Source organism: Salminus brasiliensis, chromosome 3 (genome assembly GCF_030463535.1).
Source record: "Salminus brasiliensis chromosome 3, fSalBra1.hap2, whole genome shotgun sequence".
Taxonomy (NCBI): domain Eukaryota; kingdom Metazoa; phylum Chordata; class Actinopteri; order Characiformes; family Bryconidae; genus Salminus; species Salminus brasiliensis.
The window spans coordinates 22,966,720-22,981,647 of NC_132880.1; the positions used below are offsets into that span (position 1 = coordinate 22,966,720).

The 14,928-nt window shown below is 39.9% G+C and overlaps 10 non-coding genes across 10 annotated transcripts; all 10 read right to left on the bottom strand.

The window, feature by feature from the left end:
- Window positions 1-614: 614 nt before the first annotated feature.
- trnag-gcc (transfer RNA glycine (anticodon GCC)) lies at window positions 615-685 on the bottom strand. The gene has a single exon. It is a non-coding gene; the product is annotated as a tRNA-Gly (tRNA).
- Window positions 686-1,424: 739 nt separating this feature from the next.
- On the bottom strand, window positions 1,425-1,495 carry trnag-gcc (transfer RNA glycine (anticodon GCC)). Its single transcript has one exon. It is a non-coding gene; the product is annotated as a tRNA-Gly (tRNA).
- Window positions 1,496-1,826: 331 nt separating this feature from the next.
- trnag-gcc (transfer RNA glycine (anticodon GCC)) lies at window positions 1,827-1,897 on the bottom strand. Its single transcript has one exon. It is a non-coding gene; the product is annotated as a tRNA-Gly (tRNA).
- Window positions 1,898-2,636: 739 nt separating this feature from the next.
- Window positions 2,637-2,707, bottom strand: trnag-gcc (transfer RNA glycine (anticodon GCC)). The gene has a single exon. It is a non-coding gene; the product is annotated as a tRNA-Gly (tRNA).
- Window positions 2,708-4,256: 1,549 nt separating this feature from the next.
- Window positions 4,257-4,327, bottom strand: trnag-gcc (transfer RNA glycine (anticodon GCC)). The gene has a single exon. It is a non-coding gene; the product is annotated as a tRNA-Gly (tRNA).
- A 2,358-nt stretch (window positions 4,328-6,685) lies between these two features.
- trnag-gcc (transfer RNA glycine (anticodon GCC)) lies at window positions 6,686-6,756 on the bottom strand. Its single transcript has one exon. It is a non-coding gene; the product is annotated as a tRNA-Gly (tRNA).
- Window positions 6,757-8,712: 1,956 nt separating this feature from the next.
- Window positions 8,713-8,783, bottom strand: trnag-gcc (transfer RNA glycine (anticodon GCC)). Its single transcript has one exon. It is a non-coding gene; the product is annotated as a tRNA-Gly (tRNA).
- Window positions 8,784-9,519: 736 nt separating this feature from the next.
- trnag-gcc (transfer RNA glycine (anticodon GCC)) lies at window positions 9,520-9,590 on the bottom strand. The gene has a single exon. It is a non-coding gene; the product is annotated as a tRNA-Gly (tRNA).
- Window positions 9,591-11,116: 1,526 nt separating this feature from the next.
- Window positions 11,117-11,187, bottom strand: trnag-gcc (transfer RNA glycine (anticodon GCC)). The gene has a single exon. It is a non-coding gene; the product is annotated as a tRNA-Gly (tRNA).
- Window positions 11,188-12,741: 1,554 nt separating this feature from the next.
- trnag-gcc (transfer RNA glycine (anticodon GCC)) lies at window positions 12,742-12,812 on the bottom strand. Its single transcript has one exon. It is a non-coding gene; the product is annotated as a tRNA-Gly (tRNA).
- Window positions 12,813-14,928: the final 2,116 nt, after the last annotated feature.

Below are 14,928 nucleotides of genomic sequence, written 5' to 3' on the forward strand. Positions count from 1 at the left end.
TCCTGACTATGCTTAAGAAATGTTCTGCATTAATGCTTTAATGAACATACTTCAGGAATGTTTCGCACTGAAAACACAAACATTTTTATTGACACAAAAACAGCTAAGAGTGTTCAGGCTGAGGGAAGATTTCACAAAACTGTTTTATACTAGAAGACCTTCCAATGGTCTGACAAAATAAGAATGTAAGAAAAATAGCCTATGATGTAGAACATTTTAAAAGCTGGCAACTGCTGCATTGGCCGGGAATCGGACCCGGGTCAGTCGAAAAAACCACCAATGCTTACATGAAAGACTCTTTTAAATGTAGTCAACTGAGCAGAACCTTTCTGCTCTCCCACAAGCCAGTCGAAAAAACTACCACTGACCTAACATTGCTTTCCTGACTATGCTTAAGAAATGTTCTGCATTAATGCTTTCATGAACATACTTCAGGAATGTTTCGCACTGAAAACACAAACATTTTTATTGACACAAAAACAGCTAAGAGTGTTCAGGCTGAGGGAAGATTTCAAAAAACTGTTTTTTACTAGAAGACCTTCCAATGGTCTGACAAAATAAGAATGTAAGAAAAATAGCCTATGATGTAGAACATTTTAAAAGCTGGCAACCAGTGCATTGGCCGGGAATCGGACCCGGGTCTCCCGCATGGCAGGCGAGAATTCTACCACTGAACCACCAATGCTTACATGAAAGACTCTTTTAAATGTAGTCTACTGAGCAGAACCTTTCTGCTCTCCCACAAGCCAGTCGAAAAAACTACCACTGACCTAACATTGCTTTCCTGACTATGCTTAAGAAATGTTCTGCATTAATGCTTTCATGAACATACTTCAGGAATGTTTCGCACTGACAACACAAACATTTTTATTGACACAAAAACAGTTAAGAGTGTTCAGGCTGAGGGAAGATTTCACAAAACTGTTTTATACTAGAAGACCTTCCAATGGTCTGACAAAATAAGAATGTAAGAAAAATAGCCTATGATGTAGAACATTTTAAAAGCTGGCAACCAGTGCATTGGCCAGGAATCGGACCCAGGTCTCCCGCGTGGCAGGCTAGAATTCTACCACTGAACCACCAATGCTTACTAGCAAGTCAAATTTGAAATGTAGTATACTGCTCTCCAAAAACCTTTCTGCTCTCCCACAAGCCAGTCGAAAAAACTTCCACTGACCTAACATTGCTTTCCTGACTATGCTTAAGAAATGTTCTGCATTAATGCTTTAGTGAACATACTTCAGGAATGTTTCGCACTGAAAGCACAAACTTTTTTTATTGACACACAATAAGCTAATAGTGTTCAGGCTGAGGGAAGATTTCACAAAACTGTTTTATATTAGAAGACCTTCCAACGGTCTGACAAAATAAGAATGTAAGAAAAATAGCCTATGATGTAGAACATTTTAAAAGCTGGCAACTGCTGCATTGGCCGGGAATCGGACCCGGGTCTCCCGCGTGGCAGGCGAGAATTCTACCACTGAACCACCAATGCTTACATGAAAGACTCTTTTAAATGTAGTCTACTGAGCAGAACCTTTCTGCTCTCCCACAAGCCAGTCGAAAAAACTACCACTGACCTAACATTGCTTTCCTGACTATGCTTAAGAAATGTTCTGCATTAATGCTTTCATAAACATACTTCAGGAATGTTTCGCACTGAAAACACAAACATTTTTATTGACACAAAAACAGCTAAGAGTGTTCAGGCTGAGGGAAGATTTCAAAAAACTGTTTTATACTAGAAGACCTTCCAATGGTCTGACAAAATAAGAATGTAAGAAAAATAGCCTATGATGTAGAACATTTTAAAAGCTGGCAACCAGTGCATTGGCCGGGAATCGGACCCGGGTCTCCCGCATGGCAGGCGAGAATTCTACCACTGAACCACCAATGCTTACATGAAAGACTCTTTTAAATGTAGTCTACTGAGCAGAACCTTTCTGCTCTCCCACAAGCCAGTCGAAAAAACTACCACTGACCTAACATTGCTTTCCTGACTATGCTTAAGAAATGTTCTGCATTAATGCTTTCATGAACATACTTCAGGAATGTTTCGCACTGAAAACACAAACATTTTTATTGACACAAAAACAGTTAAGAGTGTTCAGGCTGAGGGAAGATTTCAAAAAACTGTTTTATACTAGAAGACCTTCCAATGGTCTGACAAAATAAGAATGTAAGAAAAATAGCCTATGATGTAGAACATTTTAAAAGCTGGCAACCAGTGCATTGGCCAGGAATCGGACCCAGGTCTCCCGCGTGGCAGGCTAGAATTCTACCACTGAACCACCAATGCTTACTAGCAAGTCAAATTTGAAATGTAGTATACTGCTCTCCAAAAACCTTTCTGCTCTCCCACAAGCCAGTCGAAAAAACTTCCACTGACCTAACATTGCTTTCCTGACTATGCTTAAGAAATGTTCTGCATTAATGCTTTAGTGAACATACTTCAGGAATGTTTCGCACTGAAAGCACAAACTTTTTTTATTGACACACAATAAGCTAATAGTGTTCAGGCTGAGGGAAGATTTCACAAAACTGTTTTATATTAGAAGACCTTCCAACGGTCTGACAAAATAAGAATGTAAGAAAAATAGCCTATGATGTAGAACATTTTAAAAGCTGGCAACTGCTGCATTGGCCGGGAATCGGACCCGGGTCTCCCGCGTGGCAGGCGAGAATTCTACCACTGAACCACCAATGCTTACATGAAAGACTCTTTTAAATGTAGTCTACTGAGCAGAACCTTTCTGCTCTCCCACAAGCCAGTCGAAAAAACTACCACTGACCTAACATTGCTTTCCTGACTATGCTTAAGAAATGTTCTGCATTAATGCTTTCATAAACATACTTCAGGAATGTTTCGCACTGAAAACACAAACATTTTTATTGACACAAAAACAGCTAAGAGTGTTCAGGCTGAGGGAAGATTTCAAAAAACTGTTTTATACTAGAAGACCTTCCAATGGTCTGACAAAATAAGAATGTAAGAAAAATAGCCTATGATTTAGAACATTTTAAAAGCTGGCAACTGCTGCATTGGCCAGGAACAGAACCCGGGTCTCCCGCGTGGCAGGCCAGAATTCTACCACTGAACCACCAATGCTTACATGCAAGTCACATTTGAAATGTAGTATACTGCTCTCCAAAAACCTTTCTGCTCTCCCACAAGCCAGTCGAAAAAACTTCCACTGACCTAACATTACTTTCCTGACTATGCTTAAGAAATGTTCTGCATTAATGCTTTAATGAACATACTTCAGGAATGTTTCGCACTGAAAACACAACATTTTTTTCCTGACACTCAATAAGCTAATAGTGTTCAGGCTGAGGGAAGATTTCACAAAACTGTTTTATATTAGAAGACCTTCCAACGGTCTGACAAAATAAGAATGTAAGAAAAATAGCCTATGATGTAGAACATTTTAAAAGCTGGCAACTGCTGCATTGGCCGGGAATCGGACCCGGGTCTCCCGCGTGGCAGGCGAGAATTCTACCACTGGACCACCAATGCTTACATGCAAGTCACATTTGAAATGTAGTATACTGCTCTCCAAAAACCTTTCTGCTCTCCCACAAGCCAGTCAAAAAAACTTCCACTGACCTAACATTGCTTTCCTGACTATGCTTAAGAAATGTTCTACATTAATGCTTTAATGAACATACTTCAGGAATGTTTCGCACTGAAAACACAAACATTTTTATTGACACAAAAACAGCTAAGAGTGTTCAGGCTGAGGGAAGATTTCACAAAACTGTTTTATACTAGAAGACCTTCCAATGGTCTGACAAAATAAGAATGTAAGAAAAATAGCCTATGATGTAGAACATTTTAAAAGCTGGCAACTGCTGCATTGGCCGGGAATCGGACCTGGGTCTCCCGCGTGGCAGGCGAGAATTCTACCACTGAACCACCAATGCTTACATGAAAGACTCTTTTAAATGTAGTCTACTGAGCAGAACCTTTCTGCTCTCCCACAAGCCAGTCGAAAAAACTACCACTGACCTAACATTGCTTTCCTGACTATGCTTAAGAAATGTTCTGCATTAATGCTTTCATGAACATACTTCAGGAATGTTTCGCACTGAAAACACAACATTTTTTTCCTGACACTCAATAAGCTAATAGTGTTCAGGCTGAGGGAAGATTTCACAAAACTGTTTTATATTAGAAGACCTTCCAACGGTCTGACAAAATAAGAATGTAAGAAAAATAGCCTATGATGTAGAACATTTTAAAAGCTGGCAACTGCTGCATTGGCCGGGAATCGGACCCGGGTCTCCCGCGTGGCAGGCGAGAATTCTACCACTGAACCACCAATGCTTACATGAAAGACTTTTTTAAATGTAGTCTACTGAGCAGAACCTTTCGGCTCTCCCACAAGCCAGTCGAAAAAACTACCACTGACCTAACATTGCTTTCCTGACTATGCTTAAGAAATGTTCTGCATTAATGCTTTCATGAACATACTTCAGGAATGTTTCGCACTGAAAACACAAACATTTTTATTGACACAAAAACAGCTAAGAGTGTTCAGGCTGAGGGAAGATTTCAAAAAACTGTTTTATACTAGAAGACCTTCCAATGGTCTGACAAAATAAGAATGTAAGAAAAATAGCCTATGATGTAGAACATTTTAAAAGCTGGCAACCAGTGCATTGGCCGGGAATCGGACCCGGGTCTCCCGCGTGGCAGGCGAGAATTCTACCACTGAACCACTAATGCTTACATGCAATTTACATTTGAAATGTAGTATACTGCTCTCCAAAAACGTTTCTGCTCTCCCACAAGCCAGTCGAAAAAACTTCCACTGACCTAATATTGCTTTCCTGACTATGCTTAAGAAATGTTCTGCATTAATGCTTTAATGAACATACTTCAGGAATGTTTCGCACTGAAAACACAACATTTTTTTTCCTGACACTCAATAAGCTAATAGTGTTCAGGCTGAGGGAAGATTTCACAAAACTGTTTTATATTAGAAGACCTTCCAACGGTCTGACAAAATAAGAATGTAAGAAAAATAGCCTATGATGTAGAACATTTTAAAAGCTGGCAACTGCTGCATTGGCCGGGAATCGGACCCGGGTCTCCCGCGTGGCAGGCAAGAATTCTACCACTGAACCACCAATGCTTACATGAAAGACTCTTTTAAATGTAGTCTACTGAGCAGAACCTTTCTGCTCTCCCACAAGCCAGTCGAAAAAACTACCACTGACCTAACATTGCTTTCCTGACTATGCTTAAGAAATGTTCTGCATTAATGCTTTCATGAACATACTTCAGGAATGTTTCGCACTGAAAACACAAACATTTTTATTGACACAAAAACAGCTAAGAGTGTTCAGGCTGAGGGAAGATTTCAAAAAACGGTTTTATACTAGAAGACCTTCCAATGGTCTGACAAAATAAGAATGTAAGAAAAATAGCCTATGATGTAGAACATTTTAAAAGCTGGCAACCAGTGCATTGGCCGGGAATCGGACCCAGGTCTCCCGCGTGGCAGGCGAGAATTCTACCACTGAACCACCAATGCTTACATGCAATTCACATTTGAAATGTAGTATACTGCTCTCCAAAAACGTTTCTGCTCTCCCACAAGCCAGTCGAAAAAACTTCCACTGACCTAATATTGCTTTCCTGACTATGCTTAAGAAATGTTCTGCATTAATGCTTTAATGAACATACTTCAGGAATGTTTCGCACTGAAAACACAACATTTTTTTCCTGACACTCAATAAGCTAATAGTGTTCAGGCTGAGGGAAGATTTCACAAAACTGTTTTATATTAGAAGACCTTCCAACGGTCTGACAAAATAAGAATGTAAGAAAAATAGCCTATGATGTAGAACATTTTAAAAGCTGGCAACTGCTGCATTGGCCAGGAATCGGACCCGGGTCTCCCGCGTGGCAGGCAAGAATTCTACCACTGAACCACCAATGCTTACATGAAAGACTCTTTTAAATGTAGTCTACTGAGCAGAACCTTTCTGCTCTCCCACAAGCCAGTCGAAAAAACTACCACTGACCTAACATTGCTTTCCTGACTATGCTTAAGAAATGTTCTGCATTAATGCTTTCATGAACATACTTCAGGAATGTTTCGCACTGAAAACACAAACATTTTTATTGACACAAAAACAGCTAAGAGTGTTCAGGCTGAGGGAAGATTTCACAAAACTGTTTTATACTAGAAGACCTTCCAATGGTCTGACAAAATAAGAATGTAAGAAAAATAGCCTATGATGTAGAACATTTTAAAAGCTGGCAACTGCTGCATTGGCCGGGAATCGGACCCCGGTCTGCCGCGTGGCAGGCGAGAATTCTACCACTGAACCACCAATGCTTACATGCAAGTCACATTTGAAATGTAGTATACTGCTCTCCAAAAACCTTTCTGCTCTCCCACAAGCCAGTCGAAAAAACTTCCACTGACCTAATATTGCTTTCCTGACTATGCTTAAGAAATGTTCTGCATTAATGCTTTAATGAACATACTTCAGGAATGTTTCGCACTGAAAAAAACATTTTTTTCCTGACACTCAATAAGCTAATAGTGTTCAGGCTGAGGGAAGATTTCACAAAACTGTTTTATATTAGAAGACCTTCCAACGGTCTGACAAAATAAGAATGTAAGAAAAATAGCCTATGATGTAGAACATTTTAAAAGCTGGCAATTGCTGCATTGGCCGGGAATCGGACCCGGGTCTCCCGCGTGGCAGGCGAGAATTCTACCACTGAACCACCAATGCTTACATGAAAGACTCTTTTAAATGTAGTCTACTGAGCAGAACCTTTCTGCTCTCCCACAAGCCAGTCGAAAAAACTACCACTGACCTAACATTGCTTTCCTGACTATGCTTAAGAAATGTTCTGCATTAATGCTTTCATGAACATACTTCAGGAATGTTTCGCACTGAAAACACAAACATTTTTATTGACACAAAAACAGCTAAGAGTGTTCAGGCTGAGGGAAGATTTCAAAAAACTGTTTTATACTAGAAGACCTTCCAATGGTCTGACAAAATAAGAATGTAAGAAAAATAGCCTATGATGTAGAACATTTTAAAAGCTGGCAACCAGTGCATTGGCCGGGAATCGGACCCAGGTCTCCCGCGTGGCAGGCGAGAATTCTACCACTGAACCACCAATGCTTACATGCAATTCACATTTGAAATGTAGTATACTGCTCTCCAAAAACGTTTCTGCTCTCCCACAAGCCAGTCGAAAAAACTTCCACTGACCTAATATTGCTTTCCTGACTATGCTTAAGAAATGTTCTGCATTAATGCTTTAATGAACATACTTCAGGAATGTTTCGCACTGAAAACACAACATTTTTTTCCTGACACTCAATAAGCTAATAGTGTTCAGGCTGAGGGAAGATTTCACAAAACTGTTTTATATTAGAAGACCTTCCAACGGTCTGACAAAATAAGAATGTAAGAAAAATAGCCTATGATGTAGAACATTTTAAAAGCTGGCAACTGCTGCATTGGCCAGGAATCGGACCCGGGTCTCCCGCGTGGCAGGCAAGAATTCTACCACTGAACCACCAATGCTTACATGAAAGACTCTTTTAAATGTAGTCTACTGAGCAGAACCTTTCTGCTCTCCCACAAGCCAGTCGAAAAAACTACCACTGACCTAACATTGCTTTCCTGACTATGCTTAAGAAATGTTCTGCATTAATGCTTTCATGAACATACTTCAGGAATGTTTCGCACTGAAAACACAAACATTTTTATTGACACAAAAACAGCTAAGAGTGTTCAGGCTGAGGGAAGATTTCACAAAACTGTTTTATACTAGAAGACCTTCCAATGGTCTGACAAAATAAGAATGTAAGAAAAATAGCCTATGATGTAGAACATTTTAAAAGCTGGCAACTGCTGCATTGGCCGGGAATCGGACCCCGGTCTGCCGCGTGGCAGGCGAGAATTCTACCACTGAACCACCAATGCTTACATGCAAGTCACATTTGAAATGTAGTATACTGCTCTCCAAAAACCTTTCTGCTCTCCCACAAGCCAGTCGAAAAAACTTCCACTGACCTAATATTGCTTTCCTGACTATGCTTAAGAAATGTTCTGCATTAATGCTTTCATGAACATACTTCAGGAATGTTTCGCACTGAAAAAACAAACATTTTTATTGACACAAAAACAGCTAAGAGTGTTCAGGCTGAGGGAAGATTTCACAAAACTGTTTTATACTAGAAGACCTTCCAATGGTCTGACAAAATAAGAATGTAAGAAAAATAGCCTATGATGTAGAACATTTTAAAAGCTGGCAACTGCTGCATTGTCCGGGAATCAGACCCAGGTCTCCCGCGTGGCAGGCAAGAATTCTACCACTGAACCACCAATGCTTACATGCAAGTCACATTTGAAATGTAGTCTACTGCTCTCCAAAAACCTTTCTGCTCTCCCACAAGCCAGTCGAAAAAACTTCCACTGACCTAATATTGCTTTCCTGACTATGCTTAAGAAATGTTCTGCATTAATGCTTTAATGAACATACTTCAGGAATGTTTCGCACTGAAAACACAACATTTTTTTCCTGACACTCAATAAGCTAATAGTGTTCAGGCTGAGGGAAGATTTCACAAAACTGTTTTATATTAGAAGACCTTCCAACGGTTTGACAAAATAAGAATGTAAGAAAAATAGCCTATGATGTAGAACATTTTAAAAGCTGGCAACTGCTGCATTGGCCGGGAATCGGACCCGGGTCTCCCGCGTGGCAGGCGAGAATTCTACCACTGAACCACCAATGCTTACATGAAAGAATCTTTTAAATGTAGTCTACTGAGCAGAACCTTTCTGCTCTCCCACAAGCCAGTCGAAAAAACTACCACTGACCTAACATTGCTTTCCTGACTATGCTTAAGAAATGTTCTGCATTAATGCTTTAATGAACATACTTCAGGAATGTTTCGCACTGAAAACACAAATTTTTTATTGACACAAAAACAGCTAAGAGTGTTCAGGCTGAGGGAAGATTTCACAAAACTGTTTTATACTAGAAGACCTTCCAATGGTCTGACAAAATAAGAATGTAAGAAAAATAGCCTATGATTTAGAACATTTTAAAAGCTGGCAACTGCTTCATTGGCCGGGAATCGGACCCGGGTCTCCCGCGTGGCAGGCCAGAATTCTACCACTGAACCACCAATGCTTACATGCAAGTCACATTTGAAATGTAGTATACTGCTCTCCAAAAACCTTTCTGCTCTCCCACAAGCCAGTCGAAAAAACTTCCACTGACCTAACATTGCTTTCCTGACTATGCTTAAGAAATGTTCTGCATTAATGCTTTAATGAACATACTTCAGGAATGTTTCGCACTGAAAAAAACATTTTTTTCCTGACACTCAATAAGCTAATAGTGTTCAGGCTGAGGGAAGATTTCACAAAACTGTTTTATATTAGAAGACCTTCCAACGGTCTGACAAAATAAGAATGTAAGAAAAATAGCCTATGATGTAGAACATTTTAAAAGCTGGCAATTGCTGCATTGGCCGGGAATCGGACCCGGGTCTCCCGCGTGGCAGGCGAGAATTCTACCACTGAACCACCAATGCTTACATGAAAGACTCTTTTAAATGTAGTCTACTGAGCAGAACCTTTCTGCTCTCCCACAAGCCAGTCGAAAAAACTACCACTGACCTAACATTGCTTTCCTGACTATGCTTAAGAAATGTTCTGCATTAATGCTTTCATGAACATACTTCAGGAATGTTTCGCACTGAAAACACAAACATTTTTATTGACACAAAAACAGCTAAGAGTGTTCAGGCTGAGGGAAGATTTCAAAAAACTGTTTTATACTAGAAGACCTTCCAATGGTCTGACAAAATAAGAATGTAAGAAAAATAGCCTATGATGTAGAACATTTTAAAAGCTGGCAACTGCTGCATTGGCCGGGAATCGGACCCGGGTCTCCCGCGTGGCAGGCAAGAATTCTACCACTGAACCACCAACGCTTACATGCAAGTCACATTTGAAATGTAGTATACTGCTCTCAAAAAACCTTTCTGCTCTCCCACAAGCCAGTCGAAAAAACTTCCACTGACCTAACATTGCTTTCCTGACTATGCTTAAGAAATGTTCTGCATTAATGCTTTAATGAACATACTTCAGGAATGTTTCGCACTGAAAACACAAACTTTTTTTATTGACACACAATAAGCTAATAGTGTTCAGGCTGAGGGAAGATTTCACAAAACTGTTTTATATTAGAAGACCTTCCAACGGTCTGACAAAATAAGAATGTAAGAAAAATAGCCTATGATGTAGAACATTTTAAAAGCTGGCAACTGCTGCATTGGCCGGGAATCGGACCCAGGTCTCCCGCATGGAAGGCAAGAATTCTACCACTGAACCACCAATGCTTACATGCAAGTCACATTTGAAATGTAGTATACTGCTCTCCAAAAACCTTTCTACTCTCCCACAAGCCAGTCGAAAAAACTTCCACTGACCTAACATTGCTTTCCTGACTATGCTTAAGAAATGTTCTGCATTAATGCTTTAATGAACATACTTCAGGAATGTTTCGCACTGAAAACACAAACATTTTTATTGACACAAAAACAGCTAAGAGTGTTCAGGCTGAGGGAAGATTTCACAAAACTGTTTTATACTAGAAGACCTTCCAATGGTCTGACAAAATAAGAATGTAAGAAAAATAGCCTATGATGTAGAACATTTTAAAAGCTGGCAACTGCTGCATTGGCCGGGAATCGGACCCGGGTCAGTCGAAAAAACCACCAATGCTTACATGAAAGACTCTTTTAAATATAGTCTACTGAGCAGAACCTTTCTGCTCTCCCACAAGCCAGTCGAAAAAACTACCACTGACCTAACATTGCTTTCCTGACTATGCTTAAGAAATGTTCTGCATTAATGCTTTCATGAACATACTTCAGGAATGTTTCGCACTGAAAACACAAACATTTTTATTGACACAAAAACAGCTAAGAGTGTTCAGGCTGAGGGAAGATTTCAAAAAACTGTTTTATACTAGAAGACCTTCCAATGGTCTGACAAAATAAGAATGTAAGAAAAATAGCCTATGATGTAGAACATTTTAAAAGCGGGCAACCAGTGCATTGGCCGGGAATCGGACCCGGGTCTCCCGCGTGGCAGGCGAGAATTCTACCACTGAACCACCAATGCTTACATGAAAGACTCTTTTAAATGTAGTCTACTGAGCAGAACCTTTCTGCTCTCCCATAAGCCAGTCGAAAAAACTACCACTGACCTAACATTGCTTTCCTGACTATGCTTAAGAAATGTTCTGCATTAATGCTTTAATGAACATACTTCAGGAATGTTTCGCACTGAAAACACAAACATTTTTATTGACACAAAAACAGTTAAGAGTGTTCAGGCTGAGGGAAGATTTCACAAAACTGTTTTATACTAGAAGACCTTCCAATGGTCTGACAAAATAAGAATGTAAGAAAAATAGCCTATGATGTAGAACATTTTAAAAGCTGGCAACCAGTGCATTGGCCAGGAATCAGACCCAGGTCTCCCGCGTGGCAGGCTAAAATTCTACCACTGAACCACCAATGCTTACTAGCAAGTCAAATTTGAAATGTAGTATACTGCTCTCCAAAAACCTTTCTGCTCTCCCACAAGCCAGTCGAAAAAACTTCCACTGACCTAACATTGCTTTCCTGACTATGCTTAAGAAATGTTCTGCATTAATGCTTTAATGAACATACTTCAGGAATGTTTCGCACTGAAAACACAACATTTTTTTCCTGACACTCAATAAGCTAATAGTGTTCAGGCTGAGGGAAGATTTCACAAAACTGTTTTATATTAGAAGACCTTCCAACGGTCTGACAAAATAAGAATGTAAGAAAAATAGCCTATGATGTAGAACATTTTAAAAGCTGACAACTGCTGCATTGGCCGGGAATCGGACCCGGGTCTACCGCGTGGCAGGCGAGAATTCTACCACTGAACCACCAATGCTTACATGCAAGTCACATTTGAAATGTAGTATACTGCTCTCCAAAAACCTTTCTGCTCTCCCACAAGCCAGTCAAAAAAACTTCCACTGACCTAACATTGCTTTCCTGACTATGCTTAAGAAATGTTCTACATTAATGCTTTAATGAACATACTTCAGGAATGTTTCGCACTGAAAACACAAACATTTTTATTGACACAAAAACAGCTAAGAGTGTTCAGGCTGAGGGAAGATTTCACAAAACTGTTTTATACTAGAAGACCTTCCAATGGTCTGACAAAATAAGAATGTAAGAAAAATAGCCTATGATGTAGAACATTTTAAAAGCTGGCAACTGCTGCATTGGCCGGGAATCGGACCCGGGTCTGCCGCGTGGCAGGCTAGAATTCTACCACTGAACCACCAATGCTTACATGCGAGTCACATTTGAAATGTAGTATACTGCTCTCCAAAAACCTTTCTGCTCTCCCACAAGCCAGTCGAAAAAACTTCCACTGACCTAACATTGCTTTCCTGACTATGCTTAAGAAATGTTCTGCATTAATGCTTTAATGAACATACTTCAGGAATGTTTCGCACTGAAAGCACAAACTTTTTTTATTGACACACAATAAGCTAATAGTGTTCAGGCTGAGGGAAGATTTCACAAAACTGTTTTATATTAGAAGACCTTCCAACGGTCTGACAAAATAAGAATGTAAGAAAAATAGCCTATGATGTAGAACATTTTAAAAGCTGGCAACTGCTGCATTGGCCGGGAATCGGACCCGGGTCTCCCGCGTGGCAGGCGAGAATTCTACCACTGAACCACCAATGCTTACATGCAAGTCACATTTGAAATGTAGTATACTGCTGTCCAAAAACCTTTCTGCTCTCCCACAAGCCAGTCAAAAAAACTTCCACTGACCTAACATTGCTTTCCTGACTATGCTTAAGAAATGTTCTACATTAATGCTTTAATGAACATACTTCAGGAATGTTTCGCACTGAAAACACAAACATTTTTATTGACACAAAAACAGCTAAGAGTGTTCAGGCTGAGGGAAGATTTCAAAAAACTGTTTTATACTAGAAGACCTTCCAATGGTCTGACAAAATAAGAATGTAAGAAAAATAGCCTATGATTTAGAACATTTTAAAAGCTGGCAACTGCTGCATTGGCCAGGAATAGAACCCGGGTATCCCACGTGGCAGGCCAGAATTCTTCCACTGAACCACCAATGCTTACATGCAAGTCACATTTGAAATGTAGTATACTGCTCTCCAAAAACCTTTCTGCTCTCCCACAAGCCAGTCGAAAAAACTTCCACTGACCTAATATTGCTTTCCTGACTATGCTTAAGAAATGTTCTGCATTAATGCTTTAATGAACATACTTCAGGAATGTTTCGCACTGAAAACACAACATTTTTTTCCTGACACTCAATAAGCTAATAGTGTTCAGGCTGAGGGAAGATTTCACAAAACTGTTTTATATTAGAAGACCTTCCAACGGTCTGACAAAATAAGAATGTAAGAAAAATAGCCTATGATGTAGAACATTTTAAAAGCTGGCAACTGCTGCATTGGCCGGGAATCAGACCCGGGTCTCCCGCGTGGCAGGCGAGAATTCTACCACTGAACCACCAATGCTTACATGCAAGTCACATTTGAAATGTAGTATACTGCTCTCCAAAAACCTTTCTGCTCTCCCACAAGCCAGTCGAAAAAACTTCCACTGACCTAACATTGCTTTCCTGACTATGCTTAAGAAATGTTCTACATTAATGCTTTAATGAACATACTTCAGGAATGTTTCGCACTGAAAACACAAACATTTTTATTGACACAAAAACAGCTAAGAGTGTTCAGGCTGAGGGAAGATTTCACAAAACTGTTTTATACTAGGAGACCTTCCAATGGTCTGACAAAATAAGAATGTAAGAAAAATAGCCTATGATGTAGAACATTTTAAAAGCTGGCAACTGCTGCATTGGCCAGGAATCAGACCCGGGTCTCCCGCGTGGCAGGCAAGAATTCTACCACTGAACCACCAATGCTTACATGCAAGTCGTATTTGAAATGTAGTCTACTGCTCTCCAAAAACCTTTCTGCTCTCCCACAAGCCAGTCGAAAAAACTTCCACTGACCTAACATTGCTTTCCTGACTATGCTTAAGAAATGTTCTGCATTAATGCTTTAATGAACATACTTCAGGAATGTTTCGCACTGAAAACACTAACTTTTTTTATTGACACACAATAAGCTAATAGAGTTCAGGCTGAGTGAAGATTTCACAAAACTGTTTTATATTAGAAGACCTTCCAACGGTCTGACAAAATAAGAATGTAAGAAAAATAGCCTATGATGTAGAACATTTTAAAAGCTGGCAACTGCTGCATTGGCCAGGAATCGGACCCAGGTCTCCCGCATGGAAGGCAAGAATTCTACCACTAAACCACCAATGCTTACATGCAAGTCACATTTGAAATGTAGTATACTGCTCTCCAAAAACCTTTCTGCTCTCCCACAAGCCAGTCGAAAAAACTTCCACTGACCTAACATTGCTTTCCTGACTATGCTTAAGAAATGTTCTGCATTAATGCTTTAATGAACATACTTCAGGAATGTTTCGCACTGAAAGCACAAACTTTTTTTATTGACACACAATAAGCTAATAGTGTTCAGGCTGAGGGAAGATTTCACAAAACTGTTTTATATTAGAAGACCTTCCAACGGTCTGACAAAATAAGAATGTAAGAAAAATAGCCTATGATGTAGAACATTTTAAAAGCTGGCAACTGCTGCATTGGCCGGGAATCGGACCCAGGTCTCCCGCGTGGCAGGCGAGAATTCTACCACTGAACCACCAATGCTTACATGAAAGACTCTTTTAAATGTAGTCTACTGAGCAGAACCTTTCTGCTCTCCCACAAGCCAGTCGAAAAAACTAC